Source organism: Nipponia nippon, unplaced genomic scaffold, assembly GCF_047370975.1.
Source record: "Nipponia nippon isolate SJK-2023a ecotype South Korea unplaced genomic scaffold, ASM4737097v1 scaffold_14, whole genome shotgun sequence".
NCBI lineage: Eukaryota > Metazoa > Chordata > Aves > Pelecaniformes > Threskiornithidae > Nipponia > Nipponia nippon.
In genome coordinates, this window is record NW_028262330.1 from 929,967 (window position 1) to 953,315 (window position 23,349).

Below are 23,349 nucleotides of genomic sequence, written 5' to 3' on the forward strand. Positions count from 1 at the left end.
TACACTACCTTTAACCTGGGCAGGCGGGCTGCAAACGTGCTGCCATGGGGAGGGAGTTCAGCATCGGCTGCATGACCCTGCTCAGGCATGGGGAGATGCATGTTGCTTGTGCATCCACAGGTCTGCCAGTACCACACCTCCCCAGGCTTTTTTCCCTAGTAAGGCTCGGCATATGCCATCTGTGCTACCATCACACCTCCCCGCAAGATCCAAAGTCGTGGTTGCACAGGGATAGACAGCGCTTTGGGGACAGCAGAAGGGGAGGAAGCTTCTCTGAGGGGTGTCAGAACCACAGGTGACCTCGCTGGAGAGCTGCGGACAGCCCCCGGGGCTGCAAAAGCCTTTGGCCTCCGCAGCGTGGGATGGGGATTTGAGAGCAAAGCACATCAAGCGAGCTGAAGGAGAGTGACGTTTTCCTTCCCAGCTGCCATATCCTTGCCCACACAGCCGGTGGGATGACTGTGCAGCTAACGATGCGACGTGATTAGTAAACAAATGCATTTGCACCAGAAAGAGGAAAAAAAAAGAGAGGAAGGGAGGAGGAAAGCAAGGAAACAAGCCCCATTTTGGGATAGTAGCATGCAGCAGTGAGCTCTTTAAAAATCTGCTGAGAAAGGCACTTGCACAGCACGTGGTTTGAGCAGATCAATGGAGCCGCAAAGTGGCCTGCTCCTGGCAGGCACACAAATCCACTTTCTAATGAAATTTACAGCAAGTGGAATTTAGGTCACTACTCGGAAGCATTCAGTTTATTCCAGGCAGCTTTTTAAATATTTAAGAAATAGCTGCCAAATTAAGCCTGCCACCTCTGGCTGGAAGGTCCAACTTGGAGCCGTGGCAGATTTCTTAGCTAGAGATTAAAAAACATATATTTTTAAGCTTTCTTTGATTGCCCCCTCCCTTCATCATCACGGCACAGTGACTGAAATCAGCTCCTGCCATGCAGCCCTGGCACGGGTGGGAACTAAGGGCCCCGGGGACGCTCTGGCTGTACCCGGCCCAGCCTCGTCCCTTCCCCAGCGCCAGGGCAGGGAGACACCCAGATGTGACCAGTAAACGCAGGCCTTTATCTGCTGCTGAAAGGAGACCAATACTACAGCCAGACCTAAGAACGGTTCCTGGGGAGCAGCTGGAAGCAGCCCCTTAGCAGAGGTGAGCCTTCGGCTCAAGGCTGAGCAATGCTGAGTGGAAGGATCTGGGCTGGACTGGTGGTTGCTAGCACTATTCCCAGATGTCACGCTTTAAGAGAGCTGCCGGAGCCTCTTCAACGGGTGGTGGAGAGGGAGGAAAGGTGGAAACCAGGCAGTCCTCTGGCTCTTTACCCAGCAGAAGTGGCCACAGCCACAAATCTCCATGCATTCAATTCCTGTACAAATCAGAGCGAAAGTACAGACATTTCCTCTCCTGACAATGCAAAGTTCAACACTTTGCATAACACGCTGACAGCATTAACTGGTTCCTGTCCTAGCTCAAGGTCCAGCTTGCCAGGTACAGACCTCAAAGCCTTTCCAGCCCAAGCACAAACCAGGAGCAGGGGAGGGGAGAGCAGAAGGCAGCCTCGGAGCACGGCCAGGCTCCCGGCGTGTGGTCGCACAGCGCTGGCTCCCGGCCGGCTCTCAAGTACCAACCCGTCGAGGAGCGAGGTGGCCTCGCGGCTACGGGGGCTGACGGCATAGTACGAGGGGAGAAGCCACCTCCACAGCAAGGCACTTGCTGGGCCCTGCTCTGGAGGCCAAAGCAGTTTTCCCCATTGCTCACCAACTTGCCCTAGGAGGAGAGAGCACCAGAAACGGCAGCAGGTTGCTCTGTGTCTGCATAAAAGGGACCCACCGGCCGGGCCTGCACACCTTGCTTTTCCCATCCATAACATGGGAGTAAGCCAGGCTCCCATGGTGGCCAAGGGCTCTTTTGCATTCCATCGAGGAGGAAAAATGCTGAGCATTAGACGTCTCATGAGAGGGATCCAACATTATTCCATCCCACGGCCAGGGGAAGGGCGCCACCATCCACCCCCTGCTCCTGGGTGCCCAGAGGGTTTCACGCTCCGCACCCCTCTCCCTGCAGCTGGCTGCGGGAAGCGGCAGGTCTCCCCCGCCCCAAGGGGCTGCCCTCTCGCTCAGGGAGCAGGGTATGTATTTTAAATCCAGAACATCGTGCACAGACCAGTTAAAAACAAACAACCCAGGTGAGAGCTCAAAACAGATTCCAGCAAAGTCAAGGGAGCCAGCCCAGCAGAGCAGGGTGCCTTGCTGCGGGTTTTACTTTCACACATCTTTTATGACCTCTTGGCCAGCCCTGGGTTTTCTACTCCACAGGAAATTCCAACACCAAAAAACCCAAATCAGGCCTAATTCAGAGGGTTTGGGGTTTTTTGTTTGTTTTATTGTTGGGTTTTTTGGGGTTTTTTTCAGAAACTTTAAAGAAAAAGGAAGAAGCTGTAATTCTAGAGCACTGGATTTGGGATCAAGGACTGTAAAAAGAAACACTCACAGCATCACAACATCCCAACCGTTCTGTACCCAGGCAGCATTCTTCAGCCTGGGGATACACTGAAGACAGCCAGACCAGGGCTCTGGGAACAGGATTCATTATTTAGGAGGAGAACCTTCATCCCGTCAATAAAAAAAAAAAAACCCTTAAACCCTGCCTGGAAGAGAGAATAATTATTCAGCCTGGAGGACTGACTTGATATGGAAAGTCAGGGGAGGAGGCTGGCTCTGGCTTGTCCTCCATGTCTTGCGCTGGCCAGCGAGGAGGGAACGGTTTGCCCTCTAATTCAAGCTGGGCCTCTGGTTCTGAAGACATTTCCACCAGTGGCGTTTGGAAAGCCCAGAGGACCTGCAGTGCCCGCTCCAGCCACGCAAGCGCCATCAGCCTCATGCTCAGCTTTGCTGAGAGAAGCCTGACAGCCCACACCACCTTCTCCGAGACCAATTTTCCTCTTTTTCCATTTAGCAGATCCCGATTAGTCTGAAAAGATGAGCATGGCTGCTCTGGCCCAGCAGGTTATACAGACTTTATCAAGCACAAACCTCCTTATCAGGCCACGTTGGAGGGTGGCAGAGCTGTGTGTGGCACCATCCGTTATCACCGGTGTCTGCAAGCACCGTGCAGAGGGCACTGACTGCTTTTACTGCACCTGCAACCAGAGCTCTCCAGCTGAGAGGGATTTTTTTCCTGTTTGTTTCCGTCATGGAAGAAAAAAGTTATTGCAGAAAATTTGCATCCTGGTCCAACAGTCCTGACCTGGAGTTTTAATTCTCCCAAAAGAAGTTTGACATCCAATTGGGTTGAAAAGCCAAGCAATCCCCCATGGATGCTACTGTGCCCCAGCCGACCCTCACGTACAGGGATGGTATCACAGCCCTGCACGGGCTGGGGCACTTTCCTGCCAGGGAAAAGGAATCAGCTGCGTGTCGGAAAGGGCAAGACCTCCTGAAACCCAAGTGCCCTGACTCTACCTTCCTGCATTCAGGGCACACATAGCCATTTTGGTGATGAAGATCTGGCTGCTGCCTCTGCGGAGCTGCCTGCTCTCCTGGGCAGCTTCAGCAGGGATCAGGTGCTGCTGGCTGGCAGAGCTCGGGGCTGGCCTCGCGTGCGGCAGCGAGAGCTCCAGGGCCTCAAGTCCAGCAGAATTTTCCCCTGCAGTAAGAACAACGACTGAGAAGTCATTAAAAAACACAGTTCTGTGGGTAGAAGCAGGAGAGAAGATTGCAAGCAGTGTCTGTGCTCGGTGCTCTGGATTTACGTTGCAGGAGAGCTGAGGACAGATCCCAATCTCCCCAGAAAAAAAAGTGGGCAGAATTTTTTCCAAAAAGCCAGGGGAGGCACAGAGCATGACCTCACCGGTCAGAAATGGAGGAATCGAGAAAGCTGTGCAGGGGCAGCAGGCTGGGACAAGCAGAGCCAGTGAGGCTGTAGCTCCCCGACCCGCAGAGCTGATGTAAGGGCTTGATGCTGCCAAAAGGCAGGGGTCCAGCTCACCCAGCACCCACCGGGACCTTCTGCGGGCCAGCCTAGCTCCTTAATCCAGCAACAATAAAATGCTTTTCTGCCAGGCGGGTGAGTTGCGTCCGCTCGCTGTGAGGAGTAGGAAGAGCCAGCCTGGGCTGGGCACGGCGAGCGCTGCAGCTCCCTTCCTGTGGCGCTGGGCTGCTGGAGCAGCTCCCGTCCCCCGCATCCCCAGAGCGGCCGAGGAACCGTGTTAGGGCGCGGGGGAAACCCAGCAGAGAAATCCCACGTGCTGGGAAACTGGGACCCAAGAGCATAAGGGAAGAGCAGAGGGAGCTGAGCCGCCTGGGACTGGAAGAACAGGTCGGATGCCGCAGCTGGGCAGCCCACCCACTCGTGCAAAGGAATGGAGCAGCTCCCATCCATGGAGTTGTTTTCAGGGAGGCTGACAGAGCCGGAGATGGATCAGAAGCTGCAGAGACCCAAGGGGCCCTGTGGGGAGGGAAGGCACCGCACTGCCCCAGGGCAGGGTAAAGCAGCGCTTGGAGGGCCAGGACTGTGACCTGCCAAAGAGCAACATCCCCTCCAGCAAGCAAAGGCCTTGCTCCAACAAAGCACGCTTCCTCTCGGCTCGCCGTCAGCACGGGGAGCGCGTCCAAGCAGATAACTCATTGCTCTGGAGACTCGTGAGATGAGTTATTCTTACCTGCTCAGGAAGGAACGGCTTGCAAACGGCACAAACAAGCGCATGGCTCGACCTTATCGCAGCGCGCAGGGTGCAAACGGCGGATGAGGCTCCTCCAAACAATTACTCATGCTTCAACGGTGGGGTTGTGTTTGCAAAAACACAGAGCCACAGTGGTGGCCAAAGCACTTTGCAGACAACCTCCTTCACAGCCGGGGAAGAAAAATAAATGGTGTGTGCTTGGAGAGCTGGGGGAAGGACCGCTTCGTGGGCCTGGTACAACACCCAAGTACTGCGTTTGGGTGCAACCCACCATCCCCCCCAGCACCCTCAGCATCTCTCCTGGGTCCCTCTGCAAGTCACACAGGGCTCTCAGCCACCCCGGCGTCACCCAGCACCCTGCCCAGCACCAACCTGCTGGGACGTGTGAAGTCCCAGGGAAAGACAAGCTCTTTGTCATCATCCACCTTCACAAGCAAAGAGAGCAGCAAGAGAGAGGGGGACGAGCACCTTGTTGACCACAGGGTTAGAAATAATTTCCCTTGCAGGAGAGCCTGGAGCTAAGCACAGTGAGGATTAATTTTGCCCAATTAGTGGGCAAAACTAGTAAAACAGCACAGACTTTAAAACATCTCCACACAATACCAACGCTAACTGGCTAGGGTGCTTGCCTACTCTCTTCAGCCTGGCAATAAATTCTCAGTTCCTATTTAAGAAGGTCACAGCACCTTCAAGTTGTAGGAAAATGAAATGGGCAACTGATAACAAAGCCGGGTACACCCGCCTTCCCGAGGCCACGAGAGGCTCCGGAGCCGGCGAGCAGGGACAGGGGACGCCTCACCCTGCTCCAGGAGGCAGAAGCCACTTTTACAATGCCATTTGAGTCACTTCAGCTGTTAAACAAATCGGATCCTTAAGCATGATTTGCAAGTTACACAGCCCCAAATATCCAACTGACCCCCTTTGTGCTTTCCTCAAATGAAGGCTGTCCACAGTCTCTAAGCCACTTTGCCTGTTGGTTAAGCAGAGACCTCAGCGGGCAGAGCCGGCAGAGGCTGGGTCCTGCCCGTACCTGTCAGCCCACAGAGCCTCTTACTGTAACGGTGCTCCTAGTGCAACTAATGACTTGGGCCGCTGGGCTGTTTGCACAGCAAGACCCCGGGAGAGGTGCTGGGACGGGCTGGGGACCACGCTTGGCAGTCACCAGTGCATATGACCGTAGCAAGACACAGCATGCCCCCGGAGAAGCTGGGAAAAAGCACATTTTTTTAAAAGGCAAATGGTGACCAGTGCCTTGCTGACCCATTCGGAATTAAAACCTTCAAAGAGAACATTGACATCATTTTTACAAAAGCAACAAAGTCAAAAAGATGTGAAATTTCCTTGAAAACAAAGCAAAGGCAGAAAAGCCCTCGCAGGCCTGCCCCTGCTGCAGGCGCGGCCCCACCTCCCCACCCTCGGCACTCTCGCTCCCCTCGGCCCCCCGCACCACCCCACCTCAGCTGCCTCCCCGTTGCTCTCCGGCCAGCCTCCAGCCCCGTACCCAGCCAGCTGTGGTAGGAGCAGCAACCGGCAGACACCGTCCTTCAGCCAAGAACCACTCCCCTCTCGGCTGTAAAGATCGAGCTCCAAAATGTCCACAGACCCCACCCGGCTCCAGCAGCTGGAGAGGAGCGTACGCTCCTCCACATCTCCAGCCGCAGCAATTGCGTACTGGCGAAGGCACCCACCTCCCCTTTGGGTACTCCTCAAGCACTGCGAGTGCTGGAGCAAAGCCAGCATTGCTGGGCTTGGTTCTGCTCAGGAATTCATTCTTAACATGACACTTAAGAGGCAAAATTTAGCGAGAAAGAAATCCTGCACTCTGCCAAGGAGCCAGCACGGCCACCGTGAGCGGAGCGGCTGCCGCAGCACTTCCTATACGCACCAAGCGCAGGGACACACGCAGGCCAGCAGGCAGCACGGGCCCACAGCACTTCACAGCACGCTGGCCTCAGGCTTGGCTTGGGAGCCTGGCAGATTGAATGGAAATTCCCTCTACCCGTGAAAGGAAATCCAGGAGCCAGGCTCTTTGCAGTGCAAGTGAGCAGGTTCTACGTGCTGTTAGCAAGGGTCCGTTTCGCTGCCCAGGTGGAAGGGAACTTGGCACGTGCGAGTTAACCCCTCCACGTACCAGCGCTGGAAGTGGGTGCCAACTGTCCCAGACCTCCGGTGGAGATGCCTGCCGCGGGCACGTGGGCACACCGGCACCGAGTAATTCCTGGCCGGGCGCTGGCCAGGGCTGAGCACCGTCACATGGAGCACGCGGCGGGCCCGGCCGAGGGTTGTATAACGCCTGAGCAACCTGGGCCGCTGCCAGCACGCAGCACCAGGATCTCCAACAGGAACGTAATCCTGCCCAGGCCTCACGGCCCACGCATCCGATTAAAGGAAGAATGTCTCCCAGTTTTTCAGTTTCAGTGAAATTCAACCATTCCACGGAGCTTCGCACCCTCTAGTGGAGATGGGAGCTTGGCACAGCGAGGAGATGCTCAAATCCTTCAGCACTGCTGAACTCAAGATCCAGTTACCCCTGCGGGCCCCAAAGCGCATCCAGAGAGCACTACACAGCTCCAGCGTGACTGCCCCCGGCACAAACCACACGTCTCAGCGGAGAAGTCGTTTCGTACGCCTACTGGCCTGTGTGCACACCTGCAGCATGTTAAAAATCTTTCTACTTTGTTCACGCACAATAGCAAGTATTAAGTACGAAGAAAAGAAGAAAGTCAACTTTGAGAACCAGATTTTATTCATGTTTACCATCTCGTTAGGCAAAACTACTTTCTATAACCTAAAAAGACCACTCAGGTATAGCCAGGCGGCAAGGGCAGCACTCTCACCATCCTGCAGAACAATCTGCCGCTCCCGCCACCTGAAAAGAAATGACCAGGAGGTTCAGCCGCAGGCAGCGGGCTGCAGGGAGAGCGGGGCACAGGCGCCAGAGCTGCTCAGCGCGCGCCAGGCAGCCAGACCCCGCAAGGCCGTCACTAACAGCTCGGGATCCAGGGCCCTCCTGCAAATGGTTACATTGCGTATCAATTAAATTGAGAAAATGCTTTATTGTTTAAAAGTTAGCTGACAGGAAAACCCTCAGTCAGACAAATAACTTTGTTTTTAAAATTAAGATTCTTCAAGCTTAGAAGATACTTTTCTGACTTGTATCCAACTTTTCCCTCCTTTATTAGAAACCTGACAAGTTTTAAATGTAGCAAACATTTCTCTGCAGCACCACAGAGCTCCCCCGCAAAACAAAGCCACTGTGGTGGGGAGGAAAGGGGGGCAGAAAATTTGTTTTTCCCTCCCCCAAACTACAGTCCTTCCTCTCCCTCCCAACCTTTGATACTGTTAGCTTTCCCATAACTTCATTAACATGCTAGAAAGCTACTTATTTTTCTCTCCTCAGCTTATTTTGGCTGCTTTATTGGGTCAAATCTGCTCGCAGATGGGCCCAACAAATCCCAGTGCCAGGTCAAGGTGAGCAAAGGAAGCATTTTGCTGGAAGTGGGGGCGGGGGGGGGGGGTCTCCCATTTCAGCAGCAAAGAAATATTAATTCATTTTATCCCGAACTGCACTGAGAGCTCACCAGTCACCGGCATCAGCTGCAGCCACGTGTAAAACACGGCCTGAAGGCAAAGCTGGTTTAAGGCAGCCACGTGTAAAACATGGCCTGAAGGCAAAGCTGGTTTAAGGAGCACCGTCTTCCCCCCACTGTCTGACAGCTCCTCGGTTGTACAGGAGCAACCACCTGGGGCAACCTCGCTGTGAGCCGGATCACCCAACAACAAACAGGGAAAGTGTTTTTCTAGTTTTTGGCGAAGAAGTTTTGTCAGAAGCCAGGATCACTTTGGTGCCAGGCTCACAGCACAGGCCCCTCCCGCACCCCTTCCCATGCTGCGAGAGCACGTGCTCGCCTGAGCTGTGACCCCAGCTGAACTCCCCAACTGCAGGAGAAAAACCAAACAGTAAAGAAAATCACTGTGTTGCAAAGCACACAACTTCCAACAAAGCCTTACAGTTTGCTCAAGTAAAGCAACCACCTTATCAGTATTCCCTACTACGTGGGGAACAAAGTTTTGGAATTCAGATAGCACCAATGATAAATCAATTGAAAAAAAAAATACAAGCAACGTATCTAAGTTCTGCTTTCTATGTCAGTAAAACTTGCCTGCAAAAGAAGGGCAATGTCAGTTTAATTTTGCTAGAATATTTTTAAAAGAAGATTCAGTATATGTAAAGGGAATTAATCTAACAGCGGGTTTCCCCTGGCTCGGGCAGCAGCCCGTTGTATGCAGTATCATACATGACCATCAAAACGCTGCATGAATGCTCACACCTGTTACTGCACAGGACGAAGCCCGGCGCGGAGCCCGCCGGGGAGTTGATCTCGGGCGCGGGTGAGGCTGGCTGGTACGAGGCTGGGCCCGCTGGCCCCGCCGCCCAGCAGCCCTTCCCCAGCCCCGCGCTCGCTGCAGCGCCCGCAGGCCCGGCCTGCCCCCGGCCCAGGAGGGACGCAGGGCGCTCGCCCCACTCCACGGTTCCCGCTCACCTCGCCAATGGAAGCGCCCGAGGCCAAGGTAACCACCCGCCGTCGCCGTCCGGGGCCGTGGCTTCTCCGGGGCCGGGACCCGCCAGGAAACCCTGCGGCACACGCAGCTCTGGCGAGACTCGCGAGGAAACGAGCAGCGCGGCTCCGGCTGAGCCGCCGCCGCACCGCAAGCACGGCCTGCCCCGGCCGCGCAGCGCCCTCCCCGCCGCCCGAGCTCAGCCTGCCCCCAGCCCCCCGAGCTCAGCCTGCCCCCAGCCCCCCGACCCACTGCCCCCCAGGCCCGCACCCCCAGCGCGGCCTCCAGCGCCTCCCCCGCGGAGGAGCCCTGAGCCGGGTCTGTCCCCTGCGCGGCACCGCAGCTCCCTGCCGCCCCCAGCCCCGCTCCCAGGCCCCTCTCTCCCCCCCTGCCCCCACACTGCCCCCGCCTCCCACACCGCCCCCTAGCCCCCGCTGCACCCCCCACCGCCCCAGCCGACCCCCGGCCCCGCCGCCCGCCATGAGGCCCCGCACGACCGGAAGCAGAAGAGCCGGAAGCCCAAAGAGACGGAGCGAAAGCCAGAGCGCCTCACGGAGCACTTCCGGCCTCCCAGCACTGCCTTAAAGGGCCGGCGACGTCCCGAGCCGGGCCCGAGGGCGGCGTTGCGGGCCCCGGGGGCCGGTAGCCGGGTGGCGAGCGCCGCGGGCGGCAGGGCGGCGTAGAGCAGCGTCGGGCGGTGTCAGCCCGGGGCGCCGGGCTACGGGCGCGGCCGTTCGCGGCAGTGCTGGGCGCGCTCGGCTTCCCCCAGCGCCGGGGCCGCACAGGCCGCGCCGGGCCCAGGCCCGCCGAGGCGGGACGGGGCTCGCAGGCACCGCTCGGGCTTCTCCATGGGACCAGCGGGCCGAGAGCCGGGGGCCTCCCGGGGAGGCAGCGGACAGGAGCCCGTCCAGGCGGGGAAGGGACCGCGCCGCGGGACCCTGCCGGGCTTGGGCCGGGGTTCCCCAAGGGGCAGAGGCCGGGCCGGGTCCGGAGCCCAGCCTGCGCCGGCGTCAGCACGGCGTAAATCGGTGTGGAGATGGGGTGTCCTGTGGGTGGTCACCGCGGCCGCCCGTGTCCCTGGGATCGTGCTGCCCTTTCGGTGGCCCTGGGGGCTCCGCGCCCCGCCGAGCCAGGGGCGTTTCAGCACGAATAAAGGTGCCTCGCTCCTGTGATTCAGTCACAAATTTCCCTCCGGGACATTTTGGTATAAATAGCCCAACAGAAGAAAACCACAACACACATGCAATAGCGTTCTTCCTGACGGCTCATTAAAAATGAATAAGCGCTTAGTTTTATTCCTGCAATAACACATTTTAGCAGACCTTTTATAAAATATACGTACAGATCTAAATCATGCATGCAAAACCTGCACGGGAGGAGCAGCCGTAAAGCCAAGCGCTGCACGCGAGCAAACGCCAGCGTTGGGGTTGCCCCTGAAGCCTCGGCGAGGCCTCGGTGCCGGCGCAGTTGAGGAAGGGTCTCGAAGGACAGGGTGGCAGCTCCTCGGCCCACCAGCCCGTCCCTGCGCCAGGGCAGAGCGGCCCCGCCGATTCGGCGCCCTGGCTTCCCATCAGTCGGTGCACGGCCCATGCCGCGCCGCCTGCGCGCTGCTCCGAGCTGCTCTGAACCCTGAACTGTTCATCTTGGCGATTTTTCTTCTGGTGCTTGTACCCATACAGGCGGGGTGTGGTAGAAATACCGAGGAACGTCTTTCCAGTCCCTGTGAAATCAGAGATCGTGTTCCCCGTTTTGCACACAGAATTGTGATGCAAAGGGATGAACGAAAACAGAAATACCTGCAGATCCGAGGAGCTCGCTTTGCAAAACCTGCTTCTGCGCTTTTCAGGGTACAGAGCCCTCTGCTTCTGCCCCTCAGTCTGTGGTCCCAAGCCGAGGGATGGCCACCTCTCTCCCAACAGAGCCCAGATTTTCACATGTTGCTGCTTTAATGTTGGGTGTGGTAATGCTCAGTAGTTTTTTTCTTATTATCAGAGTGAAATCATTTAGTGGTGCCAGAAGGTGCCCAGCGCACGGCGGCAGAGCCCTGCAGCCAGCCTGCCTGAGGCTGGACCCTGCGACCTCGCACGCAGTGGCCACACGAGGCTCCTCGCAAGCCGGGGTGAGCCAGCCGGGCTGCGGCAGGCACCCCGGGCACCCTCACAAGAGAAGTGGGCTTTTCCAACTGAGTCAGAGGGGTCCCGAGCCCTTCACAACCTTGCCTAACACCCGCCCGGCAGGGAGGCGCAGGACGCAGCCGGACGCCCCGCTCCGGACAGGCACCCCGTCCCTCCAGGGCGGCACATCAGGGGACACGCGTGTGCAGAGCCGGAAAGCAGAAACCTTTCAGGGTGATGCTGCAGACGGTGCAGCCTGCTGCACGCCTGCCGTGTCCCCCTCCCTGCACACATCCTTGCTTGTCTCTCCTCTTCGTCTCTGCTGGAAGGAGCCACGGGACCACGCAGCCGCCCAGCACTGAGCGATCAGCTTCCACACCCCCCCGCGCTTTCATTTTCCCTCGGTGTAATGCTGCCAGGGCTGCAGCCAGCTGTAAATGTTATGTATCTCATTTGTACAGCTGAACCTGTGCTGTCTGGCTGATGGCAGGGGCAGCTCTGAAAACAAATTCTTTTTTTTTTTTCTTTTTGATAAAAGAAAACATTACCTCTCTGCGATTTACACACTAGATCAAGCATAAACCTGAATTATCTCCCTCTTCTCTTTTTCCAGGGAGCAGATAATAGGTAGATCTATCCATCCATCTGCTTTGTTACACGTCGCCCAGCTTGGCAGCATTTCTGTTGCTATTAAACCGTGTTCATCCCCCTTGACATTTAAAGGGCCGCTATATGATCACTGTCACAGTCTCGTACGTGGATCCTTAAACCAATTCTCTCCTCCTCTTCCCGCTGATGATGGATTTGCTCATTTATGCCATAGTAATTTGTTTTTCTCATGCTGCACTCCAGCAAAATGCTTTCACTGTCAAATGTGGTTTTCTGTACAGCCCTTCCCTGCGGTGCCATGTTACAACCGAGCAGCTCCGGGCAAATTGGAGCTGCCTTGTCTTTCAACAGTGTTAGCAAAACAAAATCACATACGCCTTTGGGAGCCTGATTGCGCCGGGGTTGGATCCTCCTGCATTTGGAGTCACTGCTGCAGCAGTGCCAAGCGTGGCAGAGCAGAGCGCTGCGATTCCCAGGGATGGGGCCATCAGCTACCACGGCTGCTCCATTGCCCCCATGGGAAATATCCCGTGGGACGTGTGGACGTCAGCTCCACGGTGAGGAGCACGTGGCGCCCGAGCACAGGGAGTCGAGGCTTTCTGCCCCTTTGGGAGCAGAGGCTGGAAGCACCATCGGCTGGAGGGTTCGCAGCTCATCCATCGGGTCAGCGCACGCACGGGGAGAATGTGCAAACCAGAGGGCTTGCTGCCACCAGGGCTTTTCCAGATGATCTGCGATGGGGAGAAACATTTCAGTGCACCAAGTCCTGAGAGTACTTTGAAGTCCCTTTTGGCATCTCCTGTGTTCTGTTGGCAAGATCAGAAACGCTGAGGGTGGTACCCCGCTCTGGCAGGCGCTGGTGGGCAGTTTTGCCAGAAAGTCGGTCTCTTACTCGTCCAGGCATTGAGGTAAATGGGTAAAAGCACTCACCGGAGAGTGTGAAACATAAGGACGAGCCCTTGTTGCATGCATCAGTTTGTACTTTGGGTATCTCTGATGTGAAAACCTGGCTCCGTGTGTGCTCCCAGCCTGCTCCCACCACACACAAACTCCTGCCTCTCCTAGGGCTGCTCGTGCTGAAGGACGTTGCCTGCCCTCGCGAGCAGGACCATCGATGGGCTCCGGTTCCTGCCACCTCGGACACAGGCCACGAGTGGGGCTGCCCTTGCCCATCTCGCACTTGGAAAATGCGGCCAGCAGAGATGAAAATGCAATGTCCCCCGTGGGTGGGGAGGGCCGCGTGGCAGGTCACGTCCCCTGGGCACCTGAGCCGAGGCACTCGAGGCATGCGTGTCCGCCTGCCATGGGGCTGCAGCGTTTCCGAGCTGAAAGCTCGGGGATCTCTGGCTTAACCTGAAAAACAAAGGGAAAATTTCCTACTCCACAGAGCTCAGTTGTTTCTGGAATTACTCCCATCAGCATCTCCTCTGTTCCCAATTCCCTGCCGCAGAGAAGGTTGCAGAGGTTCATGTATCTAATGAATTGCTATTCAAACCCTCTTGCTTGTAGAGAAACATCCTCAACCAAATCCAGCTGTGCTGGGAAAGATGTTCTCTCTCTCAGGCGCTTGTCACTGTCCCCAGCTGGAGGTTTCTCTCCCATCAGCCTGCCAGCAGGGCAGTTTGTCTGCACACTTCAGACGGAGCCAGCTGGGCGGGCGTCTGTCTGCTCCTGAGACAATAAATCTGAGAGCAGGCAACCCGATGAGGAGCACCGTGGTGGCCAGGCACGCTGCTGATCGCTGCACACCCATGCTGCTGCCTCCCACCTGCCGGGGGCTTTTTGGAAGAATAACTCATTGTGGCAAAATTTCTGCCAGATCCAGTATCTATGGCTGTGCTTCCCTCATATTAGCTGTACCAGGTATTATTTATCCTCTGGAAGACAGCATCCAGTGGCCAAGCAGTATACGATGGAGCTTGGCTAACTTCTCAAGCAGAGACTAACTGTGCCCGGCCCCGAGCTCCTCTCTGTCGCCTGGTGGCTCAGCATCGTGTGCGTGAAGTTAACGCCCGCAGGACAGCAGTCTCAGACCTTCATATTGCTGAAACAAACCCCAAAGTGGGACGGTGAATCCTCCCCAAACTGCCTGACCAGCACATCTGCAAGGGTCCAGCCACGACGGGCTGTGGGATGCTAACTCCTTCCACTAGCACAGCTGGATCTCAGAGATGATGTTTCTTGGCTATGCGTGCCTGCAGGACAGGGCTCGACACCAGCAGTTATTCATCTGGTCCTCCCATTAAAACTGTGTGACAAGGACAGCCCTGCGGGCTGGCAGCGAGGCACTGAGCGTGCCTGCGAACAGTGGGGCAATAGCCACCTTTAACCACATCGGGCCCCTGCCTACGCAGGAGGAAGGCTGGGCAGCGCAGCGATGGGTTGCAGCTGGGAGCAGCCCTGCGGGGACCGTGGCAATCCCTTTTATTCTGTGCTCAGGTAGCCATGCTCTAAAATGCCTTTGAAATACTCCAGAGCACTTGGTCCTTTTCCACCCAGGAGCTCTCTGTACCCTCGCGATTGAGGTCAAGTCACAGCAGCAAATAGGCAGCCGGAGGCACAGCCGGTGCTCCAGTCGCTGAAATTATCCCAAGGAAATGCCTCCGTACTGCATTCCGGGGACCAGCACTGACACCCTCTTGCTCTGCAAAACCCACAGCCCCAAACGTCCCCCATCCCCAGCCAGGCACTGCCACTGCTCACAGAGCCCCCGCACCCCCGGCCACCTCCCCGCCGCCCCGCCGAGCTGTTCTGCACGGCTGCGGCCGCACGGGAGATGCTTCCAACGCAGGGCCTCCAATGAGCTGGTGTCCTTTGCAGCCTCCTTCTGTTGCATTCCTATGGAGTTTGGCCAATTTGCATAACAAACACGCGATGTAAATGTCAAAATTGGCCACATCCATATCTTATTTTCATGTCAGACTCTAATTGCATCATTTTGACTCTAACGTGCCTTTGCAAATAGCTGGAGCCTGGCATGCCGGGAACGTCGCTTTCCCAGATCCCCGGGGCTGTGCTCCGAGAGCCCAACATCCATCTTACTTACGGCCACCCGAGAGCTCCTGCCTTTCCTGCAGATGCAATTAGCGGCTCTGCTGCTGCTGCCCGGCACACATGGACCCAGGGAGGAGAGAAAAACACGTGTTGAGCCAGGAGACAGGCCTGCATGGCGGCCTGGGGAGGCCGATGGTGTCTTCTGCATGCCAAGAGGGAAACTGAGGAAGAAGGAGCCGGGGGTCTGGCTCTCCGTTGCAGATCCACGCTGCAGAGCTGGGTTCCCGGTGCCACCCTTGTCTCACTTTGGTTTGCACGATTTCTCGTGAAGTGCCATGAGAACGGGTGCGCTCAGGGCGTTCTTGCAGATGCAGGGTGAGGGGTGAGGAGAGACGGCTCCACACCCCGGTCTCTTCCAGACTTATCCATGCACTCCACTCCTCCTCCCGCTGAGCTGTGGGTGAACCTTCTACAAACCCTACAGAAACCCACCTGCCGCTCCGGGACGGCCCCACGGACTGCATCCCTTGCCTCCTCTGGGGCACATTTTCGGCTTGTTTCTAAGTGTTTCAGAATCCCTAAAGCACCACTTTTCGTTTAACTCTGCAAATGCAAATGAGGATTTGCAGGAAACCGTTTGATTCACGGGTTCATCCTTTATTTTGGCAGATAGCATCAGTTAAATGCCTGCTTATTTCTGCTTTGTGAGAACAATATAAACCACTTAGGTACACATACAAGATAGACTGATCCGTAAGTGCTTATGAGCTGTTTGATTTACTGGGGCATCTTTATCTTAGCTGAGTATCTTACAAAGTCATTTATTATTTAGCAGTAAATTAAAGCAGTGGGTCTGTGATTTTCAACAACAGAAATTAATATCCCAGCACTCAGTTGTACCATATGTATCTATAATTTACAGCACTGAAATCGGCCGGATAGAGCTGTGAGACAATCCGTTTCCCCTTCTCCCTTGTTACCTCCTGATTACTGCTGCACAGGGGGAAATAAAAAATGGACTCGCAGGAGAGACGCTCGAGTCAGTGAAGGATAGTTTTAAATTAAAAGTCCAGTTTTTGTGGCTCTCGTGAGATCCCCTTCGCTTCCCACTCTGCCCTCCTGCGCACATCACTTATGGATAATATATTGAATATGCTGCAATCTTGCCTTGAGACCGCTAATTTTTAATCTCACTGGTTCTATGCTCAGGGCCAATAATAATAATTATTATTATTCCACCTGCAAGCCTCGCAAACACATGCTGCGGGGCGCTTCGCCCACCCATTCACAGGGGAGGGGTGGCCACGGTACCTGCGGAGCTGGAGCACGTGGTGGCTCTCCAGAGACACGAGTGACAGCGAGGACAGAGCTCTTCCCCCTGAGGCTCCGTGGACCCCGAAGTCCGTGGGTGATATTAGGAAGAAGGGTGAGGGTGTCGCATTGGAGAAAAATACATCCTCTGAGCTGGCAAGCCCTTCCTTTGGGTCTGGGCCAGCTCACCACCAGCAGCCAGGTGCCACGTTTGAGCACAATAACATGGCCAGAAAGTTTTATGGGCTGTGTCGGGCTCCGGCTGACACAAAGAAGCTAATAATTTATAGCAATCTCATGTACTACAAAGGCAAAACATGTCCCTCTCGGATGTAGCTCTGCAAGCCGCAGGGATAAATCAGCTCCAGCAGGGAGCAAGTATGAGAAAAGCAGAAAAATGACCCCAAACTTTCCACTTGGCTTCTCTGGAAGGAGGAGATCGCAGGGGCCCTGCAACTGCCCTCCCGGCGTGGGTCGCGTCCCGGCCGGCCCCTGCAGGCGCCCAGGCTGTGCCGGGGTTTCTGAGCGCAGGCACCACGGCAGGAACCGCTGCTCAGCTGCGGCTGCCCGGACACCCGTCACGCTGCCTCCAACGGCTCCTGGCATCGCCTTTTGCTCGTGCCCACCTGAGCCCCCATCCCTCTGGAGCCCGCCTGGGTTTTGCACCCAGAAGTGTGGGGGGCCGGGGGCAGCGCCCCAGGAGCCAGGCGAAGCCGTCCGGGTGGCGGCAGGGGTGCGCTTGCCAGCCACTCCTTATGCTCGCCAGCCAAATGAGGCATCTGTACAGCAAGGTCCTCATGCCTGGGGCCTCCATGGGGGCAGGATTTGTGCTTTTGGCCAACAAATCCATTTTCTGGAATAATCCCAGGAAACTCGGCGCTACCCTAGGTGCTGCTGGCCGGGAAGGGCACCCATGGGCAGGTACAGATGCTTTCCCCCTCTAACCACCACCTCAACCCCGCACAGCCATCTCCATGTTGGAGCAGCAGGAACCAGCCTCTCAGCATCTACCAGAGGTCTTTCACCACACCAACAACCAGGGTTTCACCATGCCAGGACTGGGGCTGCTCTCGCGGCGATGCTGAGCAGCTTTCTGCCACGAGAGCAGAACTCCCCGGCCCGGCGATCCAGCGGCATCGGACGGGACGCGACACCCCATCACCTTATTTTCACCGTACTGGCTTGCTGCGGTTCCCCAGGCAGCCGGCTGGCTGGACCGCTGCCGAATTATATGGGTGCCCTTCAATTTCTCAGCTAAATTAAGAGAGTCATTTGTCTTGCAGTGAACCAGATAAAAAAGAGGAAAGACATAAAAAAATTCAGCCTTTAACAAGTCACGCTTCCCCCCTCTCTTCTTCTCAGTGTGGAGAAATTTCCAAGGAGAAACGGTTGCAGTATTATTTGTCTTTGTTTTTGGGAAGAAAAGCAAGCTGATTAAAAGCAAACATAAAGCAAGGGCTGTGGGGTCCCAGAGGCTCCCTTGCAGGCGTTCAAAGGAAAAAAGGAATAAAAATCTGGAAGTGTTAGATCAAGACATTTAAGCTTTGAAGATCATATCAGTTATGGATGAATTAAAACACACAATAATTAGCACTGAAAGCTACAATACCTGAAGAGATGGGGAAAACTGGATTCTTTGTGCACATCAAGTCCTTCCAGGGGTGCTCGTGCCAGGCTGGCTTCACGGTCCAGGCGCTCGCATTGTCGCTGGCAGCACCTGCACGTCGCGGCTGAGCTGCACCGGCTGGGATAAGGGTTATCGTCGGGAAAAACGCTGCCATTTGCATTGCTCGGGACCGCAGCCCGCCCTTGGACCCTGCCTGGAGCGGGGATGGGGACGGCAGTGCTCTGCGCTCCCCCCGGGGCCTGCGCTAAGCCCCGAGATGAGGCGACCTGGAGGGGGAGATAAGGTGGGAGAACAAAACTCCTCCATGAGCGTTGGGAGGCACCTGAAGCTTATCTCCTCTGCGCCTGCCAGTTGAAGATTACAGGCTTTTATTTTCTTCGTCCCAGTGGCAAGGAAAAGAAGACAAATAGGGAAAAAAAATCCTGCATGCAAAACATGAGCCTCAAATAAATATCACAGCTATGTTATCCCATTAAAAAAGCATTTAGCTTCAAGCTTTGAACACCTTGGGCCTCATGATGCTGGGCTCTGACTGCAGTGAGCAGTGGGAATACGCATCTGCCAGCTGCTCTTGGCTCCCACCTCCCTGGCAGTTTCCTCTTAGTGCAGAAATTTTTTTAGCAGAGCCACTTGGCTTCAGACCTGCCCAGGAGTTAATTTGTTTGAAAATCAGCAAACTAGATTAGATACCCCCGCAGATCAGGGGTCGTGGGCATGGAGGAGGATCCCGGCTCTTCAAGGGTCTCACCTTCCCCTTTGGAGTCGGGTCAGGCTCTCCTTGCTCCACTCCTCCTGCCGTGGAGCTGGGAACGGGGCTTTTGAGCTGCTAATTTCTGCCCTAGTTCTGCAGAGAAGGGATGGACGGGCCTTAGTGCTCTGACAGCCTCTGAGGACAGCAAATCCACCGAATCTCCAGCAGATGAATGGGAAGGAACAGCTTTCCTGCGTGCACACACACAACCGGGGCAGCGATAAGGATGTTCAGGGGGAAGAAAAAAACCAGGCAGATTCCTATTAAATAACGTGTTCCCATATAAGCGATTCTCAGCACTGTGGAGACCGAGTTGGGCTCTGTGGCACTTTGCGAGGGAAGTTCAGAACTGTGGAGATTAAAAAAGCCGTAAAACTGTGTTTGCACTGCCACAAAGTGAACCAGGTTTGGGTTTTTTTGGTGGAGGAGGTAAAATTAGTCCAGGCACTGAGGGTCAACTCCAGCCCCAAGAGCCGCTGCACTGCTGGGCAGTGCTGAGGAACGGGTTGCGCTGGGTGGCTGCACCGGCTCAGGCTTTGCAAACTGGATTTGTGGGTGCCAAGCAACATCATCCCTTGTCCTCGGTGGGGTGACAAGACCAGGCGGCATCTCATCCATCTCCATCAAGCAAAATCCACCTCCGTGGAGCTGGGCGCACCCCAGCCCCTCCACCCTCAACATCCTCCACCCTTCACAGCTGCCTCTCCTGCTTCTTTTTTTTCCCCCTTTTACAGCTTTTAGCTCAATTCAAGCAGATCGAGGCTGACCCAGGCTCCTGCTGAAACTTTTCATTCTTTTAGATGGGAAAAATGTGAGAAACCCTTGTGACTGATGCCTCCAGTAGCATGTTTCAAAACCCTCCCTTGCCCAGGAGGGCGGCTGTGCTCCTGGCTGCTGGAGGAGCGGGGAGAAGGGCGACAGAGCGGGTAACCTGCAGCCAGCAAAGGTTTGCTGTGACATTTAAAAAGCCCTGGAGCAAGCCTTTTCACCCTGGACCATATATTTAAAAAAACTTTTCACCCTGGACCGTTTAATGACTCCAGATGTCCCCATCCGCAGAGCCAAGGTAGTGGCAGGGACGCTATTTGCAAGGTCGCTGCCTGGTGTTGCAGCAAGGCGGTGGCTTTCCCCAGGGATGGGGACCTGCAGGAAAGGTTGCACCCCGCTTTCTGGCTCCTGAGCAGCCACCCCACTGCCAGCTCTAAGTGTCCCCATTGCCACTAGATGTCAGTGAAGACTGGAACTGGGGCTTTGCTTGGAAGGGCTGATTCCGGCAGCAGTGCTGGGGAAGGAGAAGTGGGGTCCTTGGGTATGGGCATCCCACTGTGCCTCTTGCTGCAAGGCTCGGGGACACCTAGTGTGACCTGCCACCTCCAAACCTTGCGGCCAAGGGCATCAGGAGTCCCAATTCCCCATCCCTGGTGCTAAGCAGACAGCATCCTTCAGCCGGGCAGGCGACTGCTCCTCGTTGGGTGATAAGCAGCATGTGAAAACAGCAAGGGAAAGAGAAATCAGGCAGTTTCTCTGAAGGATGTGCTACGAGCAGCTTGTTAGTGTGCAAGGAGCGGTGGGATGCTGCATTTCCGAGGGAGCTGCATGGACCATCCCGTGTCGTAGCCCTGAGCCAAGCCGGGATGCTCCTGGGGCGAGCGGGGCAGAGGGCAGCCCCCGACCCGGCTCCTCCGACTGAGCTGGACCTGCATCCTCCATCTCCAGAGGCCCAGACTGGGAGCTTTGCTGCTGCCCCCAGTCGCGATGTCCACATGGGAGTAGCTCCCTTCTCAAGCAAGCTGGGCTCAGAGCATCGAAATGTAAAAAATAAATAGCAAATGTCTTATTTCCACAGGAAGTGAGGAATAGTGATGTTACTGAGCCGAGCAGAACAATTTGATTTTTCACTTACTGAATTATGACACGCTGGCTTCAGCCTCCCAATGAGCAGTGGTTTCCCACCACCAGTGGACGATTATTTAGGCAGAGTTTGAAATAACTCCCCAGCTTCCCGCACCAAAACCCATCAAGACCAACCTGTTTCCCTACAAATATCCCCTGGAATTACCATTTTCTAGTAAAGAAAAGCGCTTTACATCAAATTCTTAACTACCTCTAGTTGTGGGCTGGAGGTTCACAGATGCTAAATACTACAGGAGGGTGAAAACCCCCTTCTCCTGCCAACCTTCCTCAATGCATGCTTTGGGCTCCCCTTGTCCTCCCTGTTTGCAGTCCCGACACCCAGCCGCTACGCGCCCCGTCCCTCGAGTACAGAAGGTGCAATTTCCAATCCCATCTCTGTCGTTACCAACGTCTCCCGAGATTCAGAGGGCTGCAGGGAGGCAGCCGCTGCTCTGCAGGGCCCACACCCAGGCACCCACCCGAAAGTCCACGCTGATTAAAAGATGCTTGATTGTTACTACAAAATAGTATGGGGTTCGGGTTTTTTGAGGGTTATTTATTTTTTTCTTTTGGTTTGGTTTGATTTTTTGGGTTATTTTTAAATGGTCTATTTGTTGAAGGCGTTCTTGTAGAAAAAGATGTCCTTGCACCTGCCAGGGTTGGATGGAGATTAGTTTGATGGGCTGGAATAATCTATAATGACCCGGGGCAGAGCGAGGTGGGATGCGCTGCCACATTTCCCAAGATTTTAGCCACCATGCGCCGGGACGTGAGGGTCTCGGTGCAGGGCTCGGTGGCTCTGCAGTCCAGGCTGTCAGGGGAAAGCCAGCACCGAGCGGCTTTGCCATGTCCACGGCGAGCCCGGAGATGCTCACAGAGGTGGGATTTGCAGTGGATTAAACCCCCCTGAGATGCCTTTTGGAGCCGCAGGGGCTCTCAAGAGACACATTTGGCTGACAAATGTCAGGGTGGCCTGATGGGAGGTGGCGGGGTGACACCGCTCCTCCCTGTCCCGTGGGGGACAGAGCGAGGCCACCCCCGGGCATCGCCCTGCCCTGCTAGCGCTGCGTGAGTAATGCATAAAGCACCCATGAAACGATAGCTCATCTTGACAGCTCCGTCAGGCCTGCTCCTGGGCTCCAGTCGCACCCGTTGTTGGGAAGGGGTCACAAAAACCCAACCACCACCACCAAATCCACGGAGCCGGGAAGGCTGGGGGCTGCCTCTGAGTTTATTGCATGCAAGAAAACATCTATTAAGCTTTCTGAAGCCTTCTGAAGAGAATTAAAAGGGAATTAAGTTGCTCACTTCAGCTTAGTCAGTACAAATAAACCTTCAGCTGTTGGATTAGCAATGCCAGGGCAGGAGCAGTGGCTGCTGGAATTTCTTTCTTTCGGTTTCTCCCCCCCCCCCTTTTTTTTTTTATTCTTGTCATTCAGGGCAACATAGTGTCAAACCAGCCTGGATCTTCTCCAAGAAAGCCCTGCCTTTGTGGCCATGATGCTATTGCTTTCATTCCTCACGGAAATAAAGGAAGAAGCAAAAAAAACCCAAACCAAAACCCCAGTCCCAATTCACACTGGTACCTTTTATCCCTATGAGAATCTAATGCAGATCTCATTTTTCGTATGATATTGGACAAAGAAGCATACCTGGCAAATAACGAGATGCTCTCTCCCCCGTCTGCGCGTGGTTTGCTCTGCACAGCTGAGCTCACGCTGCACCGACAAGAGAGATGAACCCAAGCAGAGAATAAACTGCCAAATAACCGCCGCCTGCCAGCGGACTTGGAATAAAGATTAGATTGGCTTAACGACCAAATCCTCTGTCAATGGTACCAGAGCACGGTTGGAGAGAGCAGTGTCCCCCCGAGCACCATCGCACGCCCGGTGTGGGTTTGTGACCTGAAAGCCCTTGCAAACAGTCCGGCCCGACGGATGGGCAGCGCAGCCAAGGCAGGCAGGACCGGCCCCGGGGCCGTTTCTTCACTGGGGTAATGCAATAAATGTGGGGAAGCTTCATTTCTTCACCCAGTGGCTCCAGGTACAAGCCAGCGAGCCCGTGCCTCAGTTTCCCCATCTGCAAAATCACACTTCTCTCTTCTACAGAGCATGATTGGATATCAACTTACAAATCCACCTATTTTATATATATGTATATACACACATATACTATTTATAGTGGAGAAAGAGGAGTTTCTGGATAAGATGCAGGACATCCCCCCTCCCTGCAGACATGCTTAGAGGGTGCCACAGCATCGCAGCCTACAGCTGCGTTTGGCGAGTTAAAGCCAAGGCAGAAGGCAGGACAAATAGCCAGCAACGCGGCTGGGCTCGGGCGGAGGCCGGGTGCCAGACCCGAGCGGGGTCCAGCAAGCCCGGGGGTTTCCATCGGCTGGGCTGGGCTGCCAGCAGATGTTTTGCAGCGCATTGGCAGATGCTGCGTTTCTGCTCTGCTCATGTGCAGGCAGTAAAATGCTGGATGCCAATTGGGGCCGCTTTAGCTGGGATTTTTATGGCTTCCCTGAGAGGGGTTTTGATAAAGTTGGAAGTGTTAAGCGAAGCTTTGAACCCCACCAGTGTAAGTACAGCCGCAGTGCTGGGGGGTCCCTGCAGGTCAGGTTTACCCATCTCCAGTTCCCCCCCAGCAGGATCCAGCTTCACTGCGGAGCCAAACCCCGCACCCGCAACGGGAGCCATCACCTTAGCCCTGCCGACAGTCAGCTCCCCGCTCCCTGCTGCCAAATGAGGCTCTCGGGCCAAAACTAAGCGTGGGGGGTGAAGAGGTGGGCTGCAGCGGGACAGGGAGA

The 23,349-nt window shown here is 55.5% G+C and overlaps 1 protein-coding gene, 1 long non-coding RNA gene and 1 other non-coding gene across 4 annotated transcripts in view; all 3 read right to left on the reverse strand.

The window, feature by feature from the left end:
* The window catches only part of SEC14L1 (SEC14 like lipid binding 1), a 61,729-nt gene extending 52,439 nt beyond the window's left edge, over positions 1–9,290 (reverse strand). The window contains exon 1 of one of the 2 annotated variants that reach the window (XM_087750475.1): positions 9,226–9,290. The gene's annotated coding sequence lies outside the window, so the exon portion shown is untranslated. The remainder of the gene's footprint in view (positions 1–9,225) is intronic. The other variant, XM_087750473.1, reaches the window with a different exon arrangement.
* LOC148056381 (small Cajal body-specific RNA 16) lies at positions 8,960–9,139 on the reverse strand. The gene has a single exon (XR_015703369.1).
* A 921-nt stretch (positions 9,291–10,211) lies between the features above and the next one.
* On the reverse strand, positions 10,212–22,271 carry LOC148056382 (uncharacterized). The gene is made up of 3 exons (XR_015703225.1): positions 22,193–22,271; positions 17,879–18,162; positions 10,212–13,317 (listed from the first exon to the last, which is right to left on the reverse strand). It is a non-coding gene; the product is annotated as an uncharacterized LOC148056382 (long non-coding RNA).
* Positions 22,272–23,349: the final 1,078 nt, after the last annotated feature.